Here is a 15,308-nt window from a genome sequence, read left to right as displayed (position 1 = left end):
CTTGCGCACTATCTTGACTTCTCCCATCTGCTTACTTTGTACCTTCCAAAGCACAATGCGAACTACAGGTAGTGCTGCAGGGCCCACACCCTTTTACTTGCCTTACAGAGCAGCTCTGGAGCTATTACAGTGCCCAGCTGCTGCAAGTAATCAGCTTGAATGCTTCAGGGGCTGGGGCATAGCCAACATGAGCCCCACACCGAAGTAGGGTGGAGGTGTTTAATGCGAACTAGGGGTCATCCAAGCGCCGCAAAAGGCCGCCATGCCCTGCACGCCCCTTTTCTCTTTTCATATGCAGACGAGGGTTGAAGCCAACTTTGACCCACTGCTTGGATGACATCACCATATGCAAATCCATCTGCAGCAGGCCTTCCCCCAGGAATGCTTGTACTAGTTGTTGCATTTGGTTTGTTGTTTGGGGGTGCTTCAGTATTAGGCAGCCTTCTGCCCTCCCATGTTCATCTGAAAATATGTGTTCTCCCTGCAGTTGTTGTCCCCAGATGAGAGTTCCCTTGTGCTGCCTCAGTTGAATCTCCTTTACTTGACAGAGATGTGCCTGAGCAGCGGCCCTCCCCAGCCCTATCCCAAATCATACTTATTTTGCATAGGAGATACCATGGTCATGAAGATTGTTCTCCCAGGGTGAGGTTCATTCATTGCATTCTGGGTATGCTGACCCCTGTGATTTCCCCAAATGTGGGAAACTCGACTGCATTATTTGTGGTAGTGGGGGACTGTGTTTGTGCTTTCCTCTGGTCAGCTCTGGTAAAAGCCAGATTTCTGTGTCTCAGATCTTCCTCTAGCCTTGTTCTTCTTTCGAGAGTTCTCTTGTGCTGCCTCAGTTGGATCTCCTTCACTTGACAGGGGGGTGCCCGAGCAGCGACCCTCCTCAGCTCTTGCCCAACTCCTACTTACCTGCCAGGTGAGATACTATGATCATGAAGGTGCTTCTCCCAGGGCAAGGCTCACCCATTGCACTCTGTGTGTGCTGCTCCAGCTATTTCCCCAAATGTGGGAAACTCGACTGCATAATTTGTGTTTCCCCTGGTCGGCTCTCGTATAATTCAGATCTCTTTGTCTCAGGTCTCTCTCCAGCCTAGTTTGCTGTCTGTTTCCACTTCTCTTTTCTTGAGCCGCTCCCTTCTATGCCCTTGCGCACTATCCTGACTTCTCCCGTCTGCTTACTTTGTGCCTTCCAACGCACAATGCGAACTACAGGTAGTGCTGCAGGGCCCACACCCTTTTAGTTGCCTTACAGAGCAGCTCTGGAGCTGTTACAGTGCCCAGCTGCTGCAAGAAATCAGCTTGAATGTTCTTCGTTGATTGATGGAAGAAACATCTTACAAAAACTCTCCAGATTATTGACTTTTTAAAGTTTTTCTAGGAAACGTTCTAGATGAATGCTTATTAGCGTTTGTCAGAATGTACGTTTGCAAAGTGTCTCTGTGGCGCAATCAGTTAGCGTGCTCGGTTATTATCCAAAAGGTTGGTGGTTCAATCCCACCCAGGGACGTAATTTACCTTGTTATCAGATTTTGGTGATCTTTAAGTAGACAAGTCAAAATTTCAAACCCCCTCTTGTGGTGTAGGGTACCTGGCCTTCTCTGATGTAATCAGAGTTAGATTTGATTAAGTGATTTTATAAAAAAAACAGCTAGGAAGCACAATTTAGCAGTGGGTTGCAGAGAAAAAGAAATATGCTGGCAAAAAATCCAATTGAGTGATTAAACAGCTCTTCATTTTCTGGCTTTATTTTTATGCTAACAAATTTGTTCTCTGAAAAGTGTCCACAAAGCCAAGTATCTGATTAACACCTTTGTAGGGATGGTTTTTCACCTATTACTAAATTAAACTTGCTTCATTGGAAAGGCAGCAAGATGCATCGTCATTTCAATATCTACTGAAATAATACAGGTTGACACCAGGAAACATTAACGCCACTGCATCCTTGCTGCTTTCTCATGTGGAAGTCTGTTTAATGTGAAAACAAGGTGATATCTAATTAGCACACAGGTAAGGAATTAAGAAAATCTTTATTTAAGGGTGAAGATGTTTCTAACAAAATCGTTGCCCCAATGCATCATTGAAATTCAAGCTGGAAAGATGATTTTAATATATCACTTGTACATTTTGTATTGCTCTTCTGGTGACAATGTAGTTTGTTTTTGTCAATTACCATTTTAATAATAGGGTAAAGAAAATTAAGTGGATTTTTGAAAGAAAACAATACTGTCAATATACTATTAAACAAATTAAAATGGTAAAAGTTATTGTACTTTAAGTAAAAATAAAAGAGCCAAAATATCAATCCCAATTTTGGATTACTTTAATTAAAAAAAAATGCATATAGCAGAGGATAGTTTCAATCTGCCTACCTCTGGGTTATCGGCCCAGCATGCTTCCATTGCAGTACTCTGCTGCACATGTAAGTGCAAGAGATCCTGAAGCACTCACTCATCGTGGGAAAGTACCAATGTGTTTCTTCGTTGGTTGATGGAAGAAACATCTTACAAAAACTCTCCAGATTATTGACTTTTTAAAGTTTTTCTAGGAAACGTTCTAGATGAATGCTTATTAGCCTTTGTCAGTATGTACTTTTTGCAAAGTGTCTCAGTGGCGCAATCGGTTAGTGTGTTCGGCTATTAACCAAAAGGTTGGTGGTTCAATCCCACCCAGGGATGTAATTGACCTTGTGATCAGATTTTGGTGATATTTAAGTAGACAAGTCAAAATTTCAAACCCCCTGTTATGGTGTGGGTACCTGGCCTTCCCTGATGTAATCAGAGTTAGATTTGATTCAGTGATTTTATAAAAACAGCTAGGAAGCACAATTTAGCAGTAGGTTGCAGAGAAAAAAAATATGCTGGCAGAAAAATCCAATTGAGTGAATAAACAGCTCTTCATTTTCTGGCTTTATTTTTATGCTAACAAATTTGTTCTCTGAAAAGTGTCCACAAAGCCAAGTCTCTGATTAACACCTTTGTAAGGATGGTTTTTCACCTATTACTAAATTAAACTTGCTTCATTGGAAAGGCAGCAAGATGCATCCTCATTTCAATGTCTACTGAAATAATACAGGTTGACACCAGGAAACATTAACGCCACTGCATCCTTGCTGCTTTCTCATGTGGAAGTCTGTTTAATGTGAAAACAAGGTGATATCTAATTAGCACACAGGTAAGGAATTAAGAAAATCTTTATTTAAGGGTGAAGATGTTTCTCACAAAATCGTTGCCCCAATGCATCATTGAAATTCAACCTGGAAAGATGATTTTAATATATCACTTGTACATTTTGTATTGCTCTTCTGGTGACAATGTAGTTTGTTTTTGTCAATTACCATTTTAATAATAGGGTAAAGAAAATTAAGTGGATTTTTGAAAGAAAACAATACTGTCAATATACTATTAAAACAAATTAAAATGGTAAAAGTTATTGTACTTTAAGTAAAAATAAAAGAGCAAAAATATCCATCCCAGTTTTGGATTACTTTAATTAACAAAAAAAATGCATATAACAAAGGATAGTTTCAATCTGCCTACCTCTGGGTTATGGGCCCAGCATGCTTCCATTGGAGTACTCTGCTGCACATGTAAGTGCAAGAGATCCTGAAGCACTCACTCATCATGGGAAAGTACCAATGTGTTTCTTTGTTGGTTGATGGAAGAAACATCTTACAAAAACTCTCCAGATTATTGACTTTTTAAAGTTTTTCTAGGAAACGTTCTAGATGAATGCTTATTAGCCTTTGTCAGTATGTACTTTTTGCAAAGTGTCTCTGTGGCGCAATTGGTTAGTGTGTACGGCTATTAACCAAAAGGTTGGTGGTTACATCCTACCCAGGGACGTAATTGACCTTGTGATCAGATTTTGGTGATATTTAAGTAGACAAGTCAAAATTTCAAACCCCCTCTTATTGTGTAGGGTACCTAGCCTTCTCTGATGTAATCAGAGTTAGATTTGATTCAGTGATTTTATAAAAACAGCTAGGAAGCACAATTTAGCAGTGGGTTGCAGAGAAAAAGAAATATGCTGGCAAAAAAATCCAATTGAGTGATTAAACAGCTCTTCATTTCTGGCTTTATTTTTATGCTAACAAATTTGTTCTCTGAAAAGTGTCCACAAAGCCAAGTCTCTGATTAACACCTTTGTAGGGATGGTTTTTCACCTATTACTAAATTAAACTTGCTTCATTGGAAAGGCAGCAAGATGCATCCTCATTTCAATGTCTACTGAAATAATACAGGTTGACACCAGGAAACATTAACGCCACTGCATCCTTGCTGCTTTCTCATGTGGAAGTCTGTTTAATGTGAAAACAAGGTGATATCTAATTAGCACACAGGTAAGGAATTAAGAAAATCTTTATTTAAGGGTGAAGATGTTTCTCACAAAATCGTTGCCCCAATGCATCATTGAAATTCAAGCTGGAAAGATGATTTTAATACATCACTTGTACATTTTGTATTGCTCTTCTGGTGACAATGTAGTTTGTTTTTGTCAATTACCATTTTAATAATAGGGTAACCATTTTAATAATAGGGTAAAGAAAATTAAGTGGATTTTTGAAAGAAAACAATACTGTCAATATACTATTAAAACAAATTAAAATGGTAAAAGTTATTGTACTTTAAGTAAAAATAAAAGAGCAAAAATATCAATCCCAGTTTTGAATTACTTTAATTAACAAAAAAAAATGCATATAGCAAAGGATAATTTCAATCTGCCTACCTCTGGGTTATGGGCCCAGCATGCTTCCATTGCAGTACTCTGCTGCACATGTAAGTGCAAGAGATCCTGAAGCACTCACTCATCATGGGAAAGTACCAATGTGTTTCTTCGTTGGTTGATGGAAGAAACATCTTACAAAAACTCTCCAGATTATTGACTTTTTAAAGTTTTTCTAGGAAACGTTCTAGATGAATGTATTAGCCTTTGTCAGTATGTACTTTTGCAAAGTGTCTCTGTGGCGCAATTGGTTAGTGTGTAAGGCTATTATCAAAAGGTTGGTGGTTCAATCCCACCCAGGAATGTAATTGACCTTGTGATCAGATTTTGGTGATATTTAAGTAGACAAGTCAAAATTTCAAACCCCCTCTTATTGTGTAGGGTACCTGGCCTTCTCTGATGTAATCAGAGTTAGATTTGATTCAGTGATTTTATAAAAAACAGCTAGGAAGCACAATTTAGCAGTGGGTTGCAGATAAAAAAAATATGCTGGCAAAAAAATCCAATTGAGTGATTAAACAGCTCTTCATTTTCTCGCTTTATTTTTATGCTAACAAATTTGTTCTCTGAAAAGTGTCCACAAAGCCAAGTCTCTGATTAACACCTTTGTAGGGATGGTTTTTCACCTATTACTAAATTAAACTTGCTTCATTGGAAAGGCAGCAAGATGCATCCTCATTTCAATGTCTACTGAAATAATACAGGTTGACACCAGGAAACATTAACGCCACTGCATCCTTGCTGCTTTCTCATGTGGAAGTCTGTTTAATGTGAAAACAAGGTGATATCTAATTAGCACACAGGTAAGGAATTAAGAAAATCTTTATTTAAGGGTGAAGATGTTTCTCACAAAATCGTTGCCCCAATGCATCATTGAAATTCAAGCTGGAAAGATGATTTTAATATATCACTTGTACATTTTGTATTGCTCTTCTGGTGACAATGTAGTTTGTTTTTGTCAATTGCCATTTTAATAATAGGGTAAAGAAAATTAAGTGGATTTTTGAAAGAAAACAATACTGTCAATATACTATCAAAACAAATTAAAATGGTAAAAGTTATTGTACTTTAAGTAAAAATAAAAGAGCCAAAATATCAATCCCAGTTTTGGATTACTTTAATTAACAAAAAAAATGCATATAGCAAAGGATAGTTTCAATCTGCCTACCTCTGGGTTATGGGCCCAGCATGCTTCCATTGCAGTACTCTGCTGCACATGTAAGTGCAAGAGATCCTGAAGCACTCACTCATCATGGAAAAGTACCAATGTGTTTCTTCATTGGTTGATGGAAGAAACATCTTACAAAAACTCTCCAGATTATTGACTTTTTAAAGTTTTTCTAGGAAACGTTCTAGATGAATGCTTATTAGCCTTTGTCAGTATGTACTTTTGCAAAGTGTCTCTGTGGCGCAATTGGTTAGTGTGTAAGGCTATTAACCAAAAGGTTGGTGGTTCAATCCCACCCAGGGACGTAATTGACCTTGTGCTCAGATTTTGGTGATCTTTAAGTAGACAAGTCAAAATTTCAAAACCCCTCTTATTGTGTAGGGTACCTGGCCTTCTCTGATGTTATCAGAGTTAGATTTGATTCAGTGATTTTATAAAAAAACAGCTAGGAAGCACAATTTAGCAGTGGGTTGCAGAGAAAAAAAATATGCTGGCAAAAAAATCCAATTGAGTGATTAAACAGCTCTTCATTTTCTGGTTTATTTTTATGATAACAAATTTGTTCTCTGAAAAGTGTCCACAAAGCCAAGTCTCTGATTAACACCTTTGTAGGGATGGTTTTTCACCTATTACTAAATTAAACTTGCTTCATTGGAAAGGCAGCAAGATGCATCCTCATTTCAATGTCTACTGAAATAATACAGGTTGACACCAGGAAACATTAACGCCACTGCATCCTTGCTGCTTTCTCATGTGGAAGTCTGTTTAATGTGAAAACAAGGTGATATCTAATTAGCACACAGGTAAGGAATTAAGAAAATCTTTATTTAAGGGTGAAGATGTTTCTCACAAAATCGTTGCCCCAATGCATCATTGAAATTCAAGCTGGAAAGATGATTTTAATATATCACTTGTACATTTTGTATTGCTCTTCTGGTGACAATGTAGTTTGTTTTTGTCAATTACCATTTTAATAATAGGGTAAAGAAAATTAAGTGGATTTTTGAAAGAAAACAATACTGTCAATATACTATCAAAACAAATTAAAATGGTAAAAGTTATTGTACTTTAAGTAAAAATAAAAGAGCCAAAATATCAATCCCAGTTTTGGATTACTTTAATTAACAAAAAAAATGCATATAGCAAAGGATAGTTTCAATCTGCCTACCTCTGGGTTATGGGCCCAGCATGCTTCCATTGCAGTACTCTGCTGCACATGTAAGTGCAAAAGATCCTGAAGCACTCACTCATCATGGGAAAGTACCAATGTGTTTCTTCATTGGTTGATGGAAGAAACATCTTACAAAAACTCTCCAGATTATTGAGGTGGTTAACGTCCTTACCCCTACTTATTACAGCTTGACAAAGGTAACACACGGCTTGACACCTGTTGTCCGCATTTGTGTACAGGATGCATACCTTCATGTCCAAATTTATCCATCTCATCAGTCGTACCTCAGATTTGCGGTACAGGACTGTCATTGCCAATTTCAGACGTTGCTGTTTGGTCTCTCCACGGCCCAGAGAATTTTCACCAAGGTAATGGTGGAAATGATGGTTTTCCTGCGCAAGCAAGGTGTCACAATTATCCCGTACTTGAGCGATCTCATAAAAGCGAGATCAAGAGAGCAGTTGCTGAACAGCGTATCACTTTCACTGAAAGTGTTACAGCAACACGGCTGGATTTTCAATATCCCAAAGTCGCAGTTGGTTCCTACGACTCGTCTGTCTTTCTTGGGCATGATTCTGGACACAGACCAGAAGAGGGTTTATCTCCCGATAGAAAAGGCCCAGGAACTCATGACTCTTGTCAGGAACCTATTGAAACCAAAACTTGTGTCAGTGCATCACTGCACTCGAGTCCTGGGAAAGATGGTGGCATCATACAAAGCCATTCCATTCGGCAGGTTCCATGCGAATACTTTCCAATGGGACCTACTGGACAAGTGGTCTGGGTCACATTTACAGATGCATTGGTTGATCACCCTGTCCCCCAGGGTCAGGGTATCACTCCTGTGGTGGCTGCAGAGTGCTCACCTTCTCGAGTGACGCAGATTCGGCATTCAGGACTGGATCCTGGTGACCACAGATGCAAGCCTCCAAGGTTGGGGAGCAGTCACACAGGGAAGAAATTTCCAAGGTCTTTGGTCAAGTCAAGAGACTTGTCTTCACATCAACATCCTGAAACTAGGGGCCATATACAATGCCCTACGTCAAGCGGAGACCTTACTTTGCGACCAACCGGTTCTGATCCAGTCAGACAACGTCACCGCAGTGGCTCATGTAAACCGCCAAGGCGGCACAAGGAGCAGAGTGGCGATGGCACAAGCTACCTTTGCATTTTTCTCCCAAACGAAGGACACTAGAATGAAAATTTTAAAGCCTCCTGTTAGTGCTTCATCTACACGGTATAGCCCTGAATTTTCCAATGCGTAGCTCTTTGCAAAAGAGAGATATTGGCAAGGAAAAGCTGTCTTGTACCTTTGCATTTTTCTCCCAAACGAAGGACACTAGAAAGAAAATTTTAAAGCCTCCTGTTAGGCCATCATCTACACGGCATAGCCCTGAATTTTCCAATGCGTAGCTCTTTGCAAAAGAGAGATATTGGCAAGGAAAAGCTGTCTTGTACCTTTGCATTTTTCTCCCAAACGAAGGACACTAGAAAGAAAATTTTAAAGCCTCCTGTTAGGCCATCATCTACACGGCATAGCCCTGAATTTTCCAATGTGCAGCTCTTTGCAAAAGAGAGATATTGGCAAGGAAAAGCTGTCTTGTACCTTTGCATTTTTCTCCCAAACGAAGGAAACTAGAATGAAAATTTTAAAGCCTCCTGTTAGTGCTTCATCTACACGGTATAGCCCTGAATTTTCCAATGCGTAGCTCTTTGCAAAAGAGAGATATTGGCAAGTAAAAGCTGTCTTTCAACTCTTCCACAACTGAAAAACAGATAGTGTTCCCAAGCCTTCCATCCTGTAATATCTTCAGTCTCTCGTCAATGAAGAAAACAATCCCTCCAGCAGACTCTTCAACCACGATACAAGATCACAGCCAAAAGGGCGAGAAGCAACTACACTTGCGTTTAACCAAAATGGCTAAAACTTAGCGGAGGAAAGTGCAGTGCACCAAAACATAAGCTGACACAATCATGGAGAATGCGCCAGCATATATGCTCTTCTATCTATATTTTGCAAACCTGCTCTTGTCCCCTCCAGCTGCTCCATGTAGATTTGACGCCTGGCAAGGTGCATAACCCACTGACAAGCAGGCACACTCCTGCATGAGTTTTCACTCTCACTAGCAGGATGATACACATTCATTTGCATGTGCTCCACCTCTGACACACCGCCCACCCAACCACCCAGTCACCAGAGCCACCCACAAGCCAACTGGCTCCGTGATTTAATTTGCACAGTGCAGTCATCCAGGCAGCATGTCCTTCTCAATGGAATAATCTCTGGTTCCATGGAATCTTCCGCATTGGAATGCTGCGGAACAAAAAGGATTTAAACATTCAGCTTGCTAGCATTCAATGTACCTGCGGCTTGGCTCTAGCACATGGGTCTTCATCCTGTGGCCCTCCAGCTGCTGTGAAACTACACATCCCAGCATGCCCTGCCACAGTTTTGCTATTAAGGTATGCTAAAACTGAGGCAGGGCATGCTGGTATATGTAGTTCCACAGCAGCTGGAGGGTCGCAGGTTGAAGACCCATATTCTAGCATGCCTGTTCTATGATGCATGTTCCGTGATGTCACAATCAGCTTGGAATGGGGTGTCTAGCATGCATTTGCTGACAGCCACTTGAGGGAGACACACATCAGGAGATGCAGCATATCGATGCCTTTCCAGCAAATGCACACCACCAGCTGCTGGTCTGGACACAAAAAAATACCCACAATTGAAGGCTCAAAATGCCCAACTACAGGATTAATGTAAGTAGTGAATTTAGGAATGAATTTAGAAGTAGGAAATTAAGTTAGTTCACAAGTACATTCAAATTCCGATCTAAAGTCTAGGTAGGCCTCACGTCCTGGCAGCCCCCAGCATTTAAAAATGCCTTGATTAGAGGTAGGGAATTAAATGTAGATAAGAAGTAGACACAAAATAACACTCCACAGAGCAATTATCAGGTGTCTTTATCAATTGTTGCATTTAAAAAATCAAGCAATTAGGGAACACAATGTTGCGACAATGTAACCCTATTTGCAAAATAGTACTAAATAAGTTTGTCGATGTAAGACATTTGCAAAGGCGCAAACAAAACACGCTGGAAAATGCAACTGAATCTGTTTTTGGAGGTTAGAATAGATGCAGGATCAAGTAGCTCAATGGGTAGGGTGTTTGATTAGAATTCAACAGGTTATAGATTTGAATCCTGGGTATGATAGTTTGAGGTGATGGCAGGCTACGGGAGTGGGCATCTAGGCGTACCCAGCGATCAGCACCCTCAGGAGCTAATGGTGTCCTGTCAGCCAGAAGCAGAGCCATTGAACTCACTAGAAGTTGGTCATACTTCTCTCCCCTAAGTTCCACGGAGCAGGGAGACTGTTGCCAGCAGCCTCCCTGAAAATAAGAAAAACTAACATAAGTCTTTTCAGAGAAACTCAGTAGAGCTCCCCTGTAGTGCATCCAGTCTCACTGGGCACAATTCTAAAACTGGAGTCTGGAGGAGGGGCATAGAGGGAGGAGACAGTTCACACCCTTTGAAAGTCTTAAAGTGCCCATGTCTCCTGCGGATCCCGTCTATACCCCATGGTTCTTAATGTGATCCCAGCATCCTCTAGGACGTATGAGAAAACAAATAACGCACACACGAGGAGGAGAGAACAAAGGAAGCTATAAGGAGGGGAGGGGAGGGGAGGGGAGGGGGAGGGGGAGGTAAGGTAGTAAAGGGATATTGGATAAACTACAACCTTATACATATTCATTAATGTACCAGTAGTTAGAAGTAGAAGAGCTCTAACAGAAACCACAAAGCTTATCTAAAGCCACACCACACTGGATATGCCCAATCTCATTTGATCTTTGAAGCAAAGCAGTATTGGACTTTGTTACTACCAAGCAGTCTCCCATCCATGTATTATCAGATTCTTTAGGTAAACTACCAACACCCTTTTCTTGGTACTGTACATTTAATATTTACACATATTCTTTTATGTACCAGAAGTTAGAAGTAGAAGAGCTCTAACAGAAACCACGAGCTCATCTACAGCCACAGCACACTGGATTTGCCCAATCTCTCCTGATCATGGAAGCTGAGCAGTGTTGGTCCTGGTTTTAGTACTTGGATGGGAGACCACCAGGAAATACCAGGAGCTGTGTGTATTTTTACAATACCAACACCGTTCTCTTGATGCATTCCATTTTGAAACATTGGGGCAGATCTATTAAGCCTGGTGAACTGATAAAGTGCAAGGTGATAAAGTACCAGCCAGTCAGCTCCTAACTGTCATTTTTCAAACCCAGCCTGTGACATGGCAATTAGGAGCTGATTGGCTGGTACTTTATCACCATGCAAATTATCATTTCACCAGGTTTAATAAATCGTCCGCTTATTCATTTATGTACGAGTAGTTAGAAGTAGAAGAACTCTAACAGAAACCACTAAGCTCATCTACAGCCACACCACACTGTATATGCCCAATATCACCTGATCTTAGGCCTGGTTTGTTCTTGGATGTGAGACCACCTGGGAATACCAGGTGCTGTAGGTAGTTTTATACTACCAACACCGTTCTCTTGATGCATTCTATTTTGAAACTTATTCATTGATGTAGAAGTTAGAAACAGCAAAAATCATCTACAGCCGCATCACACTGGATATGTCCAATCCAGTGGCGTAACTAGAAATTTTTCTCCCCCAAGCCAAAAAATTCTTCGGCGCCCCCCCCCCTTCATGCTCCATAATTGGGAGCAAGAAAGGGATAAATATGCGCGCGCCTAAGGTGCGCGCGTCAAAAAAGGGGCGTGGTTTTGTTGGAGTGGGCGTGGTTTCGCATAAAGGGGCGTGGCATTGCAGGAAAAGACTACCTTATACCCCAGTTTTGCAACCTGCACGCCCATACGTTGGCCACCACAGGAAAGAAAAATAATCCTGATTCATGCCCCTTACATTATTTGTCATTTTTCCTCCTTATAGTAATGCCCAGTATACATTATGCCACATACTGCAATGGCCCTTAGACATTATGCCGCACACAATAATGCACGACACAATATGCACACACTGTAATGCCCCCGACACATTATGCCACACACCGTAATGTCTGTGACACATTATGCCACACACCGTAATGCCTGTGACACATTATGACAGGAATCGCAATGCCCGTTATACATTATGCTACACACTGCAATGCCCCTGATACATTATAGCACATACAATGTCTGTGACACATTATGACACACACCGCAATGTCCGTGATACATTATGCCACACACTGCAATGCCCGATACATTATAGCACATACAATGCCTGTGACACATTATGCCACACACTGCAATGACCTTGAGACATTATACCACAATGCCCGTGATATAGTATACCATACACCGTAATGCCTGTGACACATACCGCAATGCCCTGCCCGTTATACCCTATGCCACACATCGCAATGCCCGTTATGTATTATGCCACACTGCAATGACCCTGAGACATTATACCACATACCACAATCAGGGCCGGTTCAAGGGCGCAGAGCGCCCCGGGCAGGAAAGGGCGTGGCCTAATACAGGGGGCGTGGTGAGTCACGCCCCCTGTACATTGAAAGCGCCGCTTGAATGCTGAGCGGTGCGCGATGACGTCATCGTGCACCGCACAGCAAAAGGTCCTCTCCACGAAGAGAAACTAGACGCTATGCGTCTAGTTCCCTTCGTGGAGAGGACCTTTGCTGTGCGGTGCGCGATGACGTCATCGCGCACCGCTCAGCAGTTACTCTCCACGAAGGGAAACTAGACGCATAGCGTCTAGTTCCCTTCACAGGAGGCGCCGAGGACGGGGACGGCAGCGGGCAGCGGAGGCGGACGGGGGACACAGCGGGCAGCAGTGGCGGATCTTGCCACGGTGCGGCGCCCTCCGGATGGCGCCAGCGCCCTCCGGAAGGCGGCGCCCCGGGCAAAAGTCCTGCTTGCCCGTGGCAAGAACCGCCACTGACCACAATGCCCGTGATATAGTATACCACACACCGTAATGCCTGACACATTATGACACACACCGCAATGTCCGTGATACATTATGCCACACACTGCAATGACCCTGAGACATTATACCACATATCACAATGCCCGCGATATAGTATACCATACACCGTAATGCCTGCGACACATTATGACACACACCGCAATGTCCGTGATACATTATGCCACACACCGTAATGCCCATTACACATTAAGTCCTACAGTAAGGCTTCTAATTACTTTTCAATTACCTGCTCGTTGTCAGGGGTTTCATGCACTGGGTGTCATGCTCGTTGCCAGGGGTTTCATGCTCTTGGTTCCATGCACGGTGCCAGGGGTTTTCATGCTCAGGGTGTCATGCTCGTTGCCAGGGGTTTCATGCACTGGGTGTCATGCTCGTTGCCAGGTGTTTCATGCACTGGGTGTCATGCTCGTTGCCAGATGTTTCATGCACTGGGTGTCATGCTCGTTGCTAGGAGGTAGTCCTTGTTGCTAGGGCTGTGCTCCCAGTGCCACATATGTCCCCAGTGCCAGATATTCCCCCACGGTGCCAGGTACTTACATGCCCCAGTGCCAAATATAGTCGTCGTCCCCATGTGCCAGGTACACATATGCCCCCAGTGCCAGATATTCCCCCCCAGTGCCATATATGCCCCCCGTGCCATATATGCCCCCAGTGCCAGATACCCCCCCCCAGTGCCATATATGCCCCCAGTGCCAGATATTCCCCCCCAGTGCCATATATGCCCCAGTGCCAGATATCCCCCCCAGTGCCAGATATGCCCCCAGTGCCAGATATTCCCCCCAGTGCCAGAAATGCCCCAGTGCCAGATATTCCTCCCTCCCCCCGTGCCATATATGCCCCCAGTGCCAGATATTTACCCCCCCCCTGCCGTCGCTTTTTGGAGGGACACGGAGGGCACAGCTCGTCTCTCCTGTGTCCCTCCTGCTGCATCATCTCCGGCGGCCGCGGGTCTAATAGGGGGAAGTGCCAGTTCGTGAGCCAATTAGAGCTCACGGACGGCACTTCCCCCTATTAGACCCGCGGCCGCCGGAGATGATGCAGCAGGAGGGACACAGGGAGGCGCGCTGTGTGCCCTCCGTGTCCCTCCAAAAAGCGGCGGAGGGAAGGAGACTGCAGACTGACATGCGGACGCTCGTCCGCATGTCAGTCTGCTGTAAATCAGTGGCGCCCCCGCAGCCCCTCGCCCCCAAGCCACCACGAGGACTGCGGGGGCAGTAGTTACGCCACTGGTCCAATCTCATCTGATGATGGAAGTTAAGCAGTGTTGTGCCTGGTTTGTTTTTGGATTTCAAGTCCTGCCTTCTGGTTTGGCCACGGCACCTCGGATATTCACCAAGGTCATGGCCGTGATGACGACCCTTCACCATCAGAGAATCAGGATCCTGCCAAATCTGGACGACTTGCTGATCCTGGTGAACTCCCATGAGGTTCTCCACAGTTATCTGGAACTGGCGGTCCAATTCCTAAAAGTCCACGGGTGGCTCATCAACTGAAAAAAGTCCTCGCTGGTCCCTGCTCGGAACATTGTGCACCTAGGGGCACTGCTGGACACACACAGCCAACAATTGTTTCTGTCTCCAGAGAAAGTCCTGAAAATTCAGGACAGTATCGTCCTCTCTCGCCCAAGAGTGTTGATACACACAGCGATGCAAGTACTAGACCTCATGGTGTCGGCTTTCGATATGGTAGAGTACGCTCAATTTCATTACCGCCCTCTGCAGAGGTTAATCCTCTCCAAGTGGGACGGCCTGCCTCATCGGATGATGTCTCAAATGATCTCCTTGACTCCGGAGGTTCGTCTGACACTGAGCTGGTGGCTACAGGACCAACAGTTGAGCAGGGGCCATCCCTTCTAGATCTCCAACTGTGTCCTCCTGACAATGGATGCCAGTCTTTTGGGCTGGGCCATGGTGTTGGAGCAACACTTTCTCCAGGGTCGGTGGACCAGGGAGGAATCTCTCCTCCTGATATACATTCTGGAATTGCAGGCAGTGTTCAATTAATTGACACTGGCCCTGCCTCTAGTACAGAACAGACCTGTTCAAGTACAATCTGACAACGCCACCACGGTAGTGTACACAAATCATCAAGGCGGCACTCGAAACTGCATGGCAAAGCTGGAAGTATCAAAAATCCTCCGTTGGGTAGAAAGTCATCTGACAGCAATATCGGCAGTGTTCATTCCCGGAGTCCTCAACTAGGAAGCGGATTT

General features: G+C 43.4%; 2 non-coding genes across 2 annotated transcripts; both read left to right on the top strand.

The window, feature by feature from the left end:
• The first annotated feature begins 591 nt into the window (after nucleotides 1–591).
• Nucleotides 592–755, top strand: LOC135022086 (U1 spliceosomal RNA). Its single transcript, XR_010219253.1, has one exon. It is a non-coding gene; the product is annotated as a U1 spliceosomal RNA (small nuclear RNA).
• Nucleotides 756–907: 152 nt separating this feature from the next.
• Nucleotides 908–1,070, top strand: LOC135022072 (U1 spliceosomal RNA). The gene has a single exon (XR_010219238.1). It is a non-coding gene; the product is annotated as a U1 spliceosomal RNA (small nuclear RNA).
• The last annotated feature ends 14,238 nt before the right edge of the window (nucleotides 1,071–15,308 follow it).

The sequence above is a fragment of the Pseudophryne corroboree genome, unplaced genomic scaffold (assembly GCF_028390025.1).
Source record: "Pseudophryne corroboree isolate aPseCor3 unplaced genomic scaffold, aPseCor3.hap2 scaffold_381, whole genome shotgun sequence".
NCBI classification, from domain to species: domain Eukaryota; kingdom Metazoa; phylum Chordata; class Amphibia; order Anura; family Myobatrachidae; genus Pseudophryne; species Pseudophryne corroboree.
Note: the sequence above shows the minus strand (reverse complement) of the source record. Positions and strands in the feature narration are given on the sequence as shown.